General features: G+C 35.1%; 1 protein-coding gene across 1 annotated transcript in view; it reads left to right on the top strand.

Moving 5' to 3' along the window:
* The window catches only part of LOC118740561, a 613,337-nt gene that overhangs the window by 484,661 nt on the left and 120,967 nt on the right, over positions 1-7,709 (top strand). Inside the window, exon 2 of the mRNA XM_036472152.1 lies at positions 504-577. The gene's annotated coding sequence lies outside the window, so the exon portion shown is untranslated. The remainder of the gene's footprint in view (positions 1-503; positions 578-7,709) is intronic.

Genomic DNA, 7,709 nt, shown 5'->3' with positions numbered 1-7,709 from the left:
GGCCAAAAAACTTTGTGGCAAACGAAATTTCATGCGCCATCTAATGAAAATACTCTAATGGAGTTGCGTCAGTTGGCACAGCAAACGGGTGTGAGAGCGTTCGAAAAGGGAAAAAATGGAAAAACAACAAAAAAACATTACTCAAAAAGTTTAAAAAGTAGATATACATATTTATCTAACCACAAGCTCTCGCTCTCGGGGGAATTTCACACGACGCCTCCAACTGACGCTTAAGTCACTTGCTTGCGAAATGTCAGTTTGTAGTTGCACAAACAATTTAGGCTGTTAAACAATAATAGCCCTTGGTGATTTATGACTTTAAGCGTACAAATATTTTTTCCGTCTTTATTTTATTTTTTTTAACTGTCCCTCTTCGCATTTTTGTGGCTTTTCAGTATTTAAGTTTTTCTCAAAAATTTCCAACAATTGTCTAAAAGTTTCTTAATTAAAAGTGTGACCACAGAAATTCTTAATACCTACATTTTTTCTACATTTTATTGCAGCTTCACAGTTGGCTTATGACAACCCATTTCTTCGCAGCATTTAGGCGCTAATCTATGTGACTAAGTGAAAAAAGGTAAGCAAATTTAAGTACATAAAAATGCCACCGCTCTGACGCTTAGGTATTTAAATTTATTGCTAAATCCCTTTCGTTGACTTCTTTGTGCAGATGTTTGATTAATGTCGCTAATTTGTGATTAAACATCTTTTGTAAATGTACCTAATTTTTGAGGTACTTTTTTTTGGACCTTTGTGATTTATTGTAATTACAGTGAGTGAGGAGAGGGCGGAGATGAACAGATATAAATAAGATTATTCAGCTTCTAAATAAAATTTTATTAGTTCCGAATATGAAAATGTATGACATTTTGCCAGTGAACAGAAACGAGTTTCACGGGGGCTCTTAAATGCTTGATACTTTATTTAATTTGGGCCCAAAGAAGCTCAAATGATCTCCAAGACGTGCCACTCAGGTAAATTCGGTATACTTCCGAGTTTGGGTAGGCCTGTTCGTTGCCATCGTGTCCCCGAGCCTAAATACCCAGCTTGGCAGTACTGTACTCATGGTTCCAGAAGAATTTAGGGAAGTGATGCACTGTTGTTATGTGGGACGTGAGTGCTGCATAGTAAAACGGTTCAGTGCGGAATTAACAAGGGTTGTCCTTACGGTGGTGTGCTTTGCTCTGGAGCTTGGTTATTGATTCTCTACTGGTCACTCTTAATGACTCTGATATCTATGCTCAAGCCTATTCGAGCAATGTAGCCTGTCTATTCATGGATTCATATCAGCCGGCTGTTTGCAGGAAAGTGCACTCTATACTGAAGATGATTGGCACTTGGCGTAATGGAAATGGTCTCACCGCTAACCCTGCCAAAACTAGTGTTGTGGTTAGAAGGAGAAGATCGGATGGTCTCCTTGGTTCGTAGAAACTTAGTCTGAGTACTTACCCAGGAGGATGTGATTTCTCTGGGATCGCTGATATGATCTACTTTCATGATTCGTCAGTTCCGTCAAACTACTTGGATTTTTCAATGAATCTATTTATGTTATGTCTTCAGACTTTAGATAGATAATCTCTCTAGTTTATCATACCTCCTTATGCATGCCAACGCAGAGAACTCGCAAATGTAGTGTAGGGTCGTTTCCTTACTTCCTTCTAGATTGCAGCTGTGGCACCGTGGTTTGTAAGGGAGGCCCATTATGGCTGCATGCTCGCCAACGGGTCTCGTTATCGGGGCAGTTAACCTGACTATATCTCTTCTCGATCTCTTTAGAGGTTCCTCTGTGTTTGGTTTGTCACACTGCGGCCATATATTCCACCCACTTTTGGAGGTTTGAAAGGTTTTCCAACGTGTATTAGATACATATATGTGAAAATTGGGCAGTGGACGGTTTATTGTTTCTGCTTCGAATTCATCAAGAGATGCTCCGACCTTATCCAACTTCTCAGTACGTTCCAATGGCCGGGACCCCAGATGAAATATGTGCCAATGAAACTTTATCTTTACCCAGGCTAGCCTGAAACCCGAATTGTTGATGTGTAAACATCTTAGCTCTCGGTATGGGTAAAATTTTCGTTTACCCTGCAGAAAATTTGTAATTGGACATTTCTAGCCTAGTTTCGGGCTACTTGAGAGCAATTTTTGGACTAGCTCACGAATATGGTTTCTGACCATTTCGGGTTAATTTCGGGTCTAGTTTCGGGATATGTTCAGGACTATTTTAGAATTTGTTCGGGATCCTTTTGGGCTTAGTGCCGGATCATTTTAGGATTAGTTCGTTACCGTTTCATGACCAGGTCTGCGCTATTTTAGGGCCATTTCGAAGCTATTTCAGAACCATTTCAGGACTAAGTAGTTCTAGACTCAGACTAGTTTAGGATTAAGTGAGGACTATTTCGTGATTAGTTCGAGATAACTTTGAAACCAGTACCTACAGGAATATTTTGGGACTGGTTTAGGATTATTTTAGGAACATTTCGAGTCTAATTAAGAAACATTTCGGGACTAGTTACAGATTATTTTAAGACTAGTTTGTGATCATTTTTATATAAGAAATGGACCATTTTGGGACCGTTTCAAGACTTGTTCGAGCTCTTTTCGTGAAAACTTCACGACCGACGTTTTCAAAATCACTTCAGGAAAATTTCGGGATCATTTAGTAACGTCACGAAATGGTCCAGAAATAATCGTGAACTATTCCCAAAGTGGTAATGAAAAAGTCGTGTGTTGGTGCCGACAAAATGAAATGAAATTAATGTTTAATTTCTAACCTAACCTATTAATGTATGTAACTTAATCGCGTAATGCAATGCCAAGCCAAACACAGATGTTTACACATCAAATTACATGGTTACCTGGTACGAGTATGTTTTTTTATTGTGTAAGAAGCATTTTTTAATTTTTTTTGCAGCTTCTATGTAAATATTATATCAGAACATAGAAACTTTCCTAACATTTCGTCAAGTAAAGTCAATAGAGTAAAGCCACACAAGAAGTAGCCATACTAGTTTGTATCTGGGCATAGGACATTGCAATATTCGCGAAAAAATTAGCCATTTACTAAGAAATATTGTACGCTAAATCTTTTGGAAACGAGCATACCGAAAAAATACATATGAACATATGCACCCTGCAAACGTGCAAGTCGTTGCCAGAGCTTATCCTCTTCACCAATTTTTCGGAGTGTGTGTGCTTTTTAAAACACTTTTTTAATTGACTTTGTAACTTTTTAATGATAAAATGCTTCTCATTTGAAGTGTACGTCGTTCGTTGAAGTGCATAAAAGTATGTACTACATACGTACGAACATACATACTATGTATCAAAGAAACTTACTTAAACAGACATGAATGGCTACAAAAGTACCATTAAGTAGGTGGTATACTTATAAATAATACGATTATTTAAAACTTTAACCTGACGTAGTTTGACGATGTGTGCTGGCCGCAAGCGTCTTTAGTACTTTCTGCTACATTTCCCATTGTATTTATTATACGAGTATTTTTGTATATGGAATTTAAGTGAAATCATTGTTCCTGCTGAAAGCGAAGAAGAATAGATATTTGCCGTGGTGGGATTAGGTCAAGTAGTGTTGTTATTTAACTCTTTCCATTGCGTTTTGCAATGTAAATGGTTACCTGTATTTAAGAAAATAAATACGAACTCGAAATGTGAGCACTTTTTGGATTCATACCAGTGCAGAAAAGTTTTCGTTTCACAGGTTTAACTTGGCTTGCAGGCAATAGAAGTTTTTCCAAATTTAACACAATTTAAGCAAAGATTCAAAAGTCTTGTGATAAGTGTTGATACTTATAACTATTTATCAAATAGTGAGTTTAAAATGTTGCTTCTTTTGTTAAGGAATAGGGTAGATGATGTGCGGGAAATTTGAATGAGCTAAAAAAAAGGGTGCAAAAGTGCTTTTATTAAAAGTTTCATTACACTTTTTTTTTATTATTATTTATAGCCTGTATTCAACAATTTAATTGAGCTTAAATCAAAGAAGAAAGACAAACGCCAAAAGTTTCCAGGGTGCGCAAAGGCTTGCGAAACTGTGTATAACCGAAGCTTTGCACACTACTCCCACGACAGTACTAACCAAAAGTTCTGAGCTCGTATGCTCTAGGCCTAGTTGTGAGAAATCTGCATTTAGGCTAAAAGCAACAGCACAATTAGCAGGACAGTTATTTGGCCACAGGTAGATTATAAAATAAGCACAAAGTTATTAATGAGCCAGGCTGGTTGGAATCTGGGATCTGTGATTCAATTGCCATACGAACCACTTAAGTCTTATTGGATTATTTGAAAAATAATTTCATTTCTGGCAAAAAGTTGTCACGTTAATTACACTGGGGTACAGCAAAAATGTTCAATGGATGCCACTGTCCAATTCGTTTATAGAATTGCTCGCTGATTCCGAAAATCTAGTTAATTTTTTATTCGATGGACAAGTTTTCGAGATATTTTCAATTTACCGTTATTCAGCTTTAAAAAAAAATTGATTCCACTCAATCAAATATATCTTACGAACCAATTTAAAAATCTTAATACGAGATACGTATCGGCCGCTGTAGCGTAGTGGTAAGCAGTGCGCGCTTACACTCCGCAGAGCCTGCGTTCAAGCCCTGGTCAAAGCAACATCGAAAAAAATATAGAAAGAAGGTATTTTCTTAACAGCGGTCGTCCCCCGGCAGGCAATGGCAAACCTCCGAGCGTATTTCTGCCATGAAAAACAGCTTCTCATAAGAATACAATCGCCGTTCGGAGTCGGCGTAAAACTGTAGGTCCCTCCGCTTTATGTGGCAACATCAAGGCGCACGCCACAAATTAGAGGAGAAGCTCGGCCAATCACTAACATATGTATAAGCGCCAATCTAGTATTATTATTATTAATGCTAGATACGGCAAATGAAAGCTAATACAATTCTCCATAAACCATGTATACATCACTTTCCGATAGGACTGATGGTTTCTGAAAAATAAATTAATCATTCCCGTTTTTTTTTTTGAGAATTTTATTAGCTTTCATTTGCCGTATTTCATATTAAGATTTTTAAATTGTTTCGTAATATATACCTAATTAAGTGGAACTGAAGCTGAATAACGGTAAATTGCAAACATCTCAAAAACGTATCCATAGAAAAAAAAAATTAACTTGATTGTCGGAATCACCGAGCAATTCTACATAGAAATTGTTTAGTGGCGTCGGGAGAACAAAAACCAAACTAAAATTTGTGATCCAGTGTTTTCAGTCGAGCATCGAACAAGCTAAGCAAAGGTCACTTACACATAAAATACGTATTTATTTGAAGTGCAGCGCTATTGTTAGCATGTTACACAGAGACATATAAATATTAAGTGGACATTACTAAGCTCTTTTCTCAGTCGAGTATGTTTTCTACTTAATTTGCGTCATACATTTACAACTGCATCATACCCATTGAAGCTCAATTGTAATCATATCCCCCATATTAAGATAGGTAACCTCTAGGTAATTCCTCTCTTAATGAATGCAAATTTACACACCGTGTTAATTAAATTCGCAACACTGTTTGCTTCCTTTTACTTATCATATGTGTGGCATAGAACAAATTTCAAATTGGTTTTTTGAGTTCTAAACATTTATTGTTCACAATTTCACAGTTTACACATAAAATATTTAAAATTTCCTTTAAAAAATTTTTGCTTAAATTTACGCATATAAAGAGGTAACCAGTTTCCTCTCCTAGTGTGTGCAAAATTAAATACTGCCTGTTTACTTTTACATACCAAATTTGTCACGTAGAGAAAAACCACACACATAGTGTTTAAAGTTGAGTAAATGTGAGCACTTAGCATTAGCTTTGGGGTTCAAAAGCCTAAAAAAGTTTACAACTGATATGTACTTAACAAGCATTCGAAGATTTAATTTGCTATCTTCGAATTCGTTCCACCAAAATGAGCTACATGATAAAAATACAAGTTCAGTTAAATTTTCGGTATTCGAAGTATTAAAAAAATTAGAAACCAGTAATCGACGAAAATTAACATACAAGTTTAAAAATTTCATGGAATTATTTATCTTATTTATATTAAATAAAATGCTTTTTTTAAATTTTTGGTTACTTTTGAAAGTTGAGTGAAACTTGTGTTTATAGAAATTTTTATTAAACAAGTAATTTTTAAGCAAAAAGCAAACCCGACCTCAATTCTCATTTACAAATTTAGGAGTACCGTTAATTTTTTCATGATTTAATGATCGGATCCAAACCAAGTTACGGGACGACCTTTAAGGTACCATCTTTTCGGTAAAAAAAAAAGAATTATTGGAATCGGTTCACACGGTCCAAAGTTATGCGGTGGCATACATAAAAGAAGAAAAAATACTCCGAAGAATTGATAAGCTCCCCTTTTTTGAAGCCGGTTGAAAATGTTTGAGTTCTTTGTAAATTTTATGTAAATAAAATGCAATTTATGAAACTTTGAAAAGTTTATTGATTTATTACATACTGTACATAAAACTTGCATAAATGTATTTTAAAGAACGTATTATCTGAAGCGAATTTTCAGTATTTTCTGATGATATATATTTAGAAGTATAAACCCTTTCCCGCCAAAAAAATATATTCCAGGGTGTGCCCCTGGCACTTAGTATTTGCTATTTGTAAAAAATATATTTTTACTTTCAAAATGTTTGTAATTTTAAACATTTCATGTGTATATTTATGTGTATATTTTAAACAACTCAGGTTTAAAATCAAATCTTGAACATCTTGTGCGTATACTTGAACAGATTCTGGTTGAAAAATAAACACTTTGCAGTAGTGGTTTGACATGCACTTTTTAGAGTGTAACATATTTGCTTCGTAGAAAAGGACAGATTTATTAAATTTGACAATTGATCTTGATTATTGACTTGACTTAATTATCAAGCTTAATTGAGTGTGATTTATTACAAAAAAAACCAAACTACAGCCACTTAGTTGAGATTTTTGCTATGGCAGTACAACTCATTTACTTTCTTATTAAAAAAGAAATGGCTCAAAAATTAACTGAGCTTCTTGGTTTTAATATTGAAATTGTCGCCGCATTAACGTGCACTTTAATGAATGCCAACGCATTAAGATTTCTCATAAAGCGCACTTTCGAACGCGTTATCTCCCTGCGAATAGTGCGAGGTAGTGATTACAGCTGAAAAGCAGTGCCGAAGGCAGTAATGACAACAATAAAGCACAATGACTGATAACGCTTGTTATACGTCAACTGCATGCGAATGAAAGACAAGATGCCATATTGAGTCATATTGTTAAACACAAACTGCGCTGAGTGAAGATAGGAAAAACTAGTTAATCATTGTAGATGAGCACAGTGAGTTGATAAGTGTAAAGATAAACTAAAGTCAAATTACTATGATAACGAAAACTTATCATCATACCTTATGACTTAACAAGTACTTAATTCGTGGGAGAATTCTAAATTTTGGCAAAAGTTAACTAAAATTCAAATCTGCGTTTAGTTAAATAAAGTTAAACCATTGTTAACTTAACCATCAGAAAGGGTTTAACTATAAGTTTATATTCAGAGTCACATAGTTAACTATAGAAATTCATATCGCCTGTAAATATAATGTGGTTGTTCACGCTTGCCTGGTTATCAGCTTATCTGGTTAAAAATAATTTTTCTGCAGTGCATTTTGTTGTTGTTTTCCGTGTATTTTTAACCATTTT

This window comes from Rhagoletis pomonella, unplaced genomic scaffold, assembly GCF_013731165.1.
Source record: "Rhagoletis pomonella isolate Grant_MI unplaced genomic scaffold, Rhpom_1.0 Rhpom_scaffold_00006, whole genome shotgun sequence".
Lineage (NCBI taxonomy): Eukaryota > Metazoa > Arthropoda > Insecta > Diptera > Tephritidae > Rhagoletis > Rhagoletis pomonella.
This window is presented reverse-complemented; position numbering and strand designations above follow the sequence as displayed.